This window comes from Ammodytes marinus (assembly GCF_949987685.1).
Source record: "Ammodytes marinus genome assembly, chromosome: 5".
NCBI classification, from domain to species: Eukaryota; Metazoa; Chordata; class Actinopteri; order Uranoscopiformes; family Ammodytidae; genus Ammodytes; species Ammodytes marinus.
In genome coordinates this window covers 3,084,043-3,090,106 of record NC_137234.1, presented here as the reverse complement: position 1 = coordinate 3,090,106, position 6,064 = coordinate 3,084,043, and the positions used below count along the sequence as shown (strand labels likewise).

Here is a 6,064-nt window from a genome sequence, read left to right as displayed (position 1 = left end):
ACAAAGATAATTTTTCAAGCTTTATGGTTTTGTAATTTTAAATTCAATGCAATCAACTAAATTTGCTTTATTCTGAGTTCTACTTTGTATGCAAGAGTACAATGGGTCTTTCAAATGTTGTGGAGTACAAGCCTAAAGAAGCAGGAAATGAAAAAACACCAAAAAAAAAAAAAAAAAAAAGTATAGGGGAGAACGGGGTAATCTGAGACACTTTTTACATTTGCTCCCCTCTAAGCGAGCTAAAATGATTTATCACTCAAATTTACACATTTCCCATTAATTCAGGATGTTTCCTAGAAATGGGCATTAGCAGAATTTGTTCAAGACAAAGGGCAGTGAAAATATGATTGTTTTAAAAAAAGTTGTCAAGTGGCTCACTTTACCCCAGCTGTGGGGTAAACTGATCCACTTACTTTTTCCACTCTGAAACTACCATAACAACACATATTGTAACAGTAAGAATCCTGAAAGCTAGCCACACATTCCAGAACTAATGTCGGACTAGTAAAAGAATGATGGGGTTTGGTCAATTAAGCAAAGCAAATTTTCTAAACACTTGAAAGTAACTCTGAACAAAATCAAATACAACATATTATAATTCAAAAGGTTTTAATACGATTCAAATGAAAGATAGAACCAGTTAGATTAGAACACAGTCTGGGGGTCAGAACACAGGACCCTTAGAGCCAGCTTGTGTCTGGGGGTCAAAGCATAGGAAAATCAGAACCAGCGAGAACAACCTGGGACTCAGAACACAGGAGAAGACCCAACTGGATTATAACATCAGCCTGTCATACTCTACAACTAGGCCTACTCTACATTCCAGCCCTGAAGGTTACAGGGAAAGATGAGAAGGTGTTCTTTCCGTGTGGTTGTCCCAGGTCGTCTTCCTGGTGTATTTCCTTGGCATGATGACTTTTCTACAATGTGTATGACATCAAAATAAAACATGTTATGTAATATTACATTAAAATATGTTTAAGACTAAACTTAACTTGTGCCTCATGGTGGGGGAAAGTGAGATAGTGGCTCACTTTCCCCCACAGCATTTGGCTCACTTTCCCCCACCACCACAATTTGAGAAAAAACTACCTCTCTTAGCATTTCAGGCTAATCTTCAGTTATCAGCATCACATGGTTTCATATGTTGGTAGTTCATCAACACGTATGATATAAGTTTTTCTACGTGAATACATTTGGTTTGGCACAACAGTTGATTAAGTTGACAGCAAGAACATTTACTTTTACATGCAAAATACCTATTTTGGTGAAAAAAACATGCTTACCACAGCACCATGAGGTCCTCTCTTTCAGGGCCATGGGGAAATGAGAGGGGCTTGAAAACATATATCTCACATGACCACAAAAGTTTTCCGTTGCCTAGATACAGGGGGTGGCTCACATTACCCGACGCCTCAGATTCCCCCGTTCTCCCCTACTACGTGAGAAAATATATTTAGTGACTTTCCAGGACTGGTGGCAGATTTACAGAGCCTAAATCAATGCTAAACAGGTGTCATGAGGGTTATTTAGTTCCTTATAATCCTACATAAGTGTGTGTTTATAGAAAATCGTCAGTGATACCCCCAAGGTATTTGAAGAAATGCCTAGAAAATTCTGGTAAGAAAACTAAATGTAATTGTCTTTATTTATGATTTTAACATAATTGTATTGAAAAAAAAACTATAAAATTACTTATTGAAGCTTTTTTTTTATTCAATATGAAGACATGTTTATATCGTTGTAACACACTTGCCATATTGCAATACATTTATACACTGGAAAGAATTTGTGACAAGTAGTAATTGCGGGTGGCGACACAGACACTTTTCGTCCTCCCTAAAAACCTCAACAAGATTGCGGTCGGATTGAAACGAAACCACTGCTACTAGTTTCATTATTCAACCTCTATGTAAACACACAGAAATAGTTATCACTGCTTTGGACATAGTGAGGAAAGGCAACATGCTTCTCTCGCATTTCTTAACACGGATGAGCTGTCTCGCAAAAAACATTCCCGAGGCTCGAGTTGAAGTCAGGGAACAACTTGGTAGACAGTAGACACCCGTCCGACCGTCACTGTAAACCCGACCCCCTCAGCATCACCCTCCATCGCGACATTCCCAGCATGACTAAAGCCCCACCGTCTCCCCTGTCTGCACCGAAGGCCGATCTGTCACCGCCAGACACACTGCCTTAAGTCCGACTCGGCTGTGGTGAAGAAGTGGGTAGGGTTAGTCGTCCACTGGAGTGCAGGGTCGGAGGTTCGATCCCCCGTCTCCCCGCCACATGTCCAAGTGTCCCTGGGCAAAGAGACATTGAACCACAAATGGCTCCCGATAGTTAGCTTGCACCCTGCGTGGTAGCTGCTGCTATTAGTGTATGAATGTGTAAAAACAATGTAAAGCGCTTTGGGTCTGTGAAAAACCAGGGAAAAGCGCTATATAAGTGGAGTTCATTTTAGTATTTTACAGTCTGAACTAGAGGCTTTTCACTCTGCCTCTGTCACCTTTACTTTAAGGTGATTTTGTCCTAAAGGTGGAGTCAGCGATTCTGGAGATCAAAATCATTGAATATCTCCTCATGATCCTTTCGCTGTGTACTGTATATGCGCTGAAAGAGCGGGAGATTTTCAGTCCATATAGACTTGGCTGGGAAAGCCGAGGGTTGCAGGTGCTATTCCAGCATTGACCTGTTACTTTAGAGTGTGGACTTGTAGCTGGAGAGGTTCCAGATCACCCCTTGGCCTAAGGACATGCACAACCCATATCGAAAGACATCCATGCTGCCAGGATTCTCTCTCTGCTGTTGCTAAGGAGGGGCTTAAGTTGGGGTGCTAAGAACATTGTCAAGCTTCATGACTTCAGTCCCTTGATGAGAAAGTTTAAATTTTTATTTTTTTTTAACTTATTAGACAGATTTGTAGAGACAGAGATGAAATGTGTCAGAGAGGGGAATGACATGCAGAGAACGACCTGGGCTGGAATCTAACCCGGGTCTGCTGTGAAGAGGACTGAGACTCTATGGTGGATGGGGGGTTCTGGGCTCAGGCTCGGTGTGGCCTGTTTGCCGGCTATCAGCTCCTTCTTCTCCTCCTTGATCCAATTTGCCAAAACGCAAGGGGGGTGCTCTAGCCACTACAGTTCTTGATTAATAAAATAAATAAAAACAGATATGATAGCATAGCACCACATAGCATATTTGGTATGAATGTAGTTTTAATTGAGTTTTTTCAAAGAATATCCAACAAATAAGTGCAAGGGACTGCGGCAATGACAAAAACGTCAAACATTGCGGCGCTGTCCTAGGTGCTGAATTCCTTCAGCAATGAATGGAACTCAGATCCTACAGCGCTATGGTTAACAGTAGGCTACCGTGACCCTCTAACCACTACACCACAAGCACCCCCTGAACCATGTTAGCTTTAACATGGTTCAGGGGTTCATCTTCATAATCATAATTAATCAAAACTAGGCGACAATACTCTCTTGTAGATCATATTTGAAAAAAAACATATGGTTTGTGTTTGAAGGCCTAGTTTGATATCTAACAAAAGACTTTTAAAATCTTAGGGAGAACTACAAGAACGCAACATCAACAAAAGTCAATGTTTTAATAAAGAGGCTAAATCATCATCATGGGGTGTAGTGGACAGAGCGTGTACCATATCGGCTCCGGCCTTCGTTGCAGTTGTTGCGAGTTCAAGTCCGACCCGTGGACCTTTACTGCAGGTCACCCCCCCCCCCTCTCTGTCTGTCTCCCCTTGACATTATACCGAAATTATTCTGGTTCTGGCGAATTCGTAATCAGCTGAATCCGGAGCAATTAAGTAAGTATGTTTTTATGAGGTAACGTCATCCTCATGGAAAGCCCGCCTTCCTGACTGACCCACCTGAAACTCTGCCCACATATTTTTGTAGAGCACAAGTGTTAACATGAGAGGGCCCTCTGGAAGACTCATCGGACGGTCGATCCAAGACTCCGATCCCCAATCCAAAATGAAACCCTTACCCAGACCCCCGGCCTTTGCATTTAAAGGGATATTTATAGATGGCTAGAAATGAGAGCTTGTTTAGCACTGTATTTAGAGCAATAGTTTTAAAGTCATATCAAAGTTTCACAGGTTGTTCATCTTCTCTTTTGAATTTGTTCTTTTGAGTTTGGACACGGTCGCAGAATTTGATTTGGGAAAACCGATTTTGTTTTTTCTAACACATCTCTGGGTTAAATGTCTATTAAGTTATCACCTATGAACCTGTAATGAAATTTAGGGAACAATGTTGCAGTAAAGGTTGCTTTGTGTGTGTGTGTGTGTGTGTCTGTGTGTGTGTGTGTGTGTGTGTGTGTGTGTGTGTGTGTGTGTGTGCGTGTGTGTGTGCGTGTGTTTGCTATCTGTTGACTCCTGGAACATTACCTTTAAGTTTGGATGGTCGCAAAGACGTACGGTACGAAAAATCATGTAGTCCTTCAATTTACCTAATTGAACTTGTGTATTTCATGCATATACTTCGGGTCTCATTTGTGCCTCAAGATGTTTTGTTCATTGTTATTCTAGTTATTTTTGCTATTTTTCTGGGGCCAACATGTCTTACAAACCTAAACATACACATACGGTATCTTTTAATCGATCTGGACATAATTTTGATTGTCAATGTCACTTACAGTGCTTAATTTTGTTTCAATCATAGGGCAGAGGCGACATACATAAAAGGATGCAGAAGTACAAGTAATACTAGTAATACAGCAGAGATTCAAGTCAACCTTTGATTGGATTGCGTTGTTGCACGAGTTACTAATTCCTTGCATGTAAGAAATAGGCCGTATCAAGGGTTCAAGACTTTGAGCCATTAGCTTAATTGAAAGCTCTTCATTAGCGTATTGTCGTTAGCTAACATATCCCTGCGTTCCAATTCACATACTTTTTCATATTCCTACACTACACACTAAAGTACAGAAAAGTTTTAGGGCCACAGGAGACCGAAAAGATTTATTTTCATTATGTCGAGAAATGTCAAGAATAAAGACGAATACTCCAAAATGCTATTGGAGTTAGTGGGGCATTTATGTATTTTCAGCATACTACAATTGGGACATCCTGAATCTTTTTCTGGCATACTAATTAGTAGACATAGTATGGGGATTGGAACGCAGGGCTAGTGTTCAGAGGTGTCAGGCAGCTGCGAATGAGGAGGCGTTTGTTGGTCATTTGCTCCGATGAAAAAAAACACAACCGGAGCTGAAACTCCACAGCTGAGGTCTTTAAGTGGGCTGGGATCCTCTGGGCTGGGAGCGCATGCCAACTTTGAAAGACTGACTGGTCCTCCGTGAGAAAAAAATCCTCCTGCGTCTAAAGTGATGACAAGCTCATGTTTCTGACGTTGACTCAGTCAGTAAGCCTTGTTTTTGTGAACTGAAATGTGATGCAAATTACTGGCAAGAATGAGAAGTTGAAGATAGCGTTGGTTTTTTGAGCTCTCTCTCTCGCTCTCTCTCTCTCAATCTATCTTTCTCTCTCTCTCCCTCTCTCTCTTTCACACACAATCTCTCTTTCTCTCTCTCTCTCTCTCTCTCGATCTATCTTTCTCTCTCCCCCCCCCCCCCCTCTCTCTCTTTCGATCTCTCTCGCTCTCTCTCTAAGCCTACTTCTAGTCCAAGTTTAACAGCAATAACCCAAGCAGGTTTTCTTCTTAATTGAGATTTCTGTCTTTTTGAAGTCCATCCATACAAACAACTGTTAATTTAACCATTTATTTTTAAATATTCTCAGGGCCCTAAGAAGTACGTGCTAGTCTTGTAAAGGTTTTAAAGAACCTTAGAGCCCTGAATATGCATCCGACAAAACCTCCTTGACCATTTTTAGTCTTTTTTACAGATCTGTCTTTGAAATATCCCTAAAAACCTGAATAGACAAGCTCTGTTTACATTATAAATCCAGCACAAATTATCACTTAAACCACAGGAGTTTGGAGCGTCTTTCTGTATCCCCGAGAAACCAAAAAAACAAGCCCCCTAAAAACTCCACACTGTCCCACTATACTTCCATCCCACTAATCCAATCTTCATC

General features: G+C 41.1%; 1 protein-coding gene across 1 annotated transcript in view; it reads right to left on the bottom strand.

Annotated features, from left to right (window-relative positions):
• Window positions 1–6,064, bottom strand: part of LOC307250690 (protein NLRC3-like) — a 439,475-nt gene that overhangs the window by 15,963 nt on the left and 417,448 nt on the right. The gene's annotated exons all lie outside the window — the stretch shown is intronic.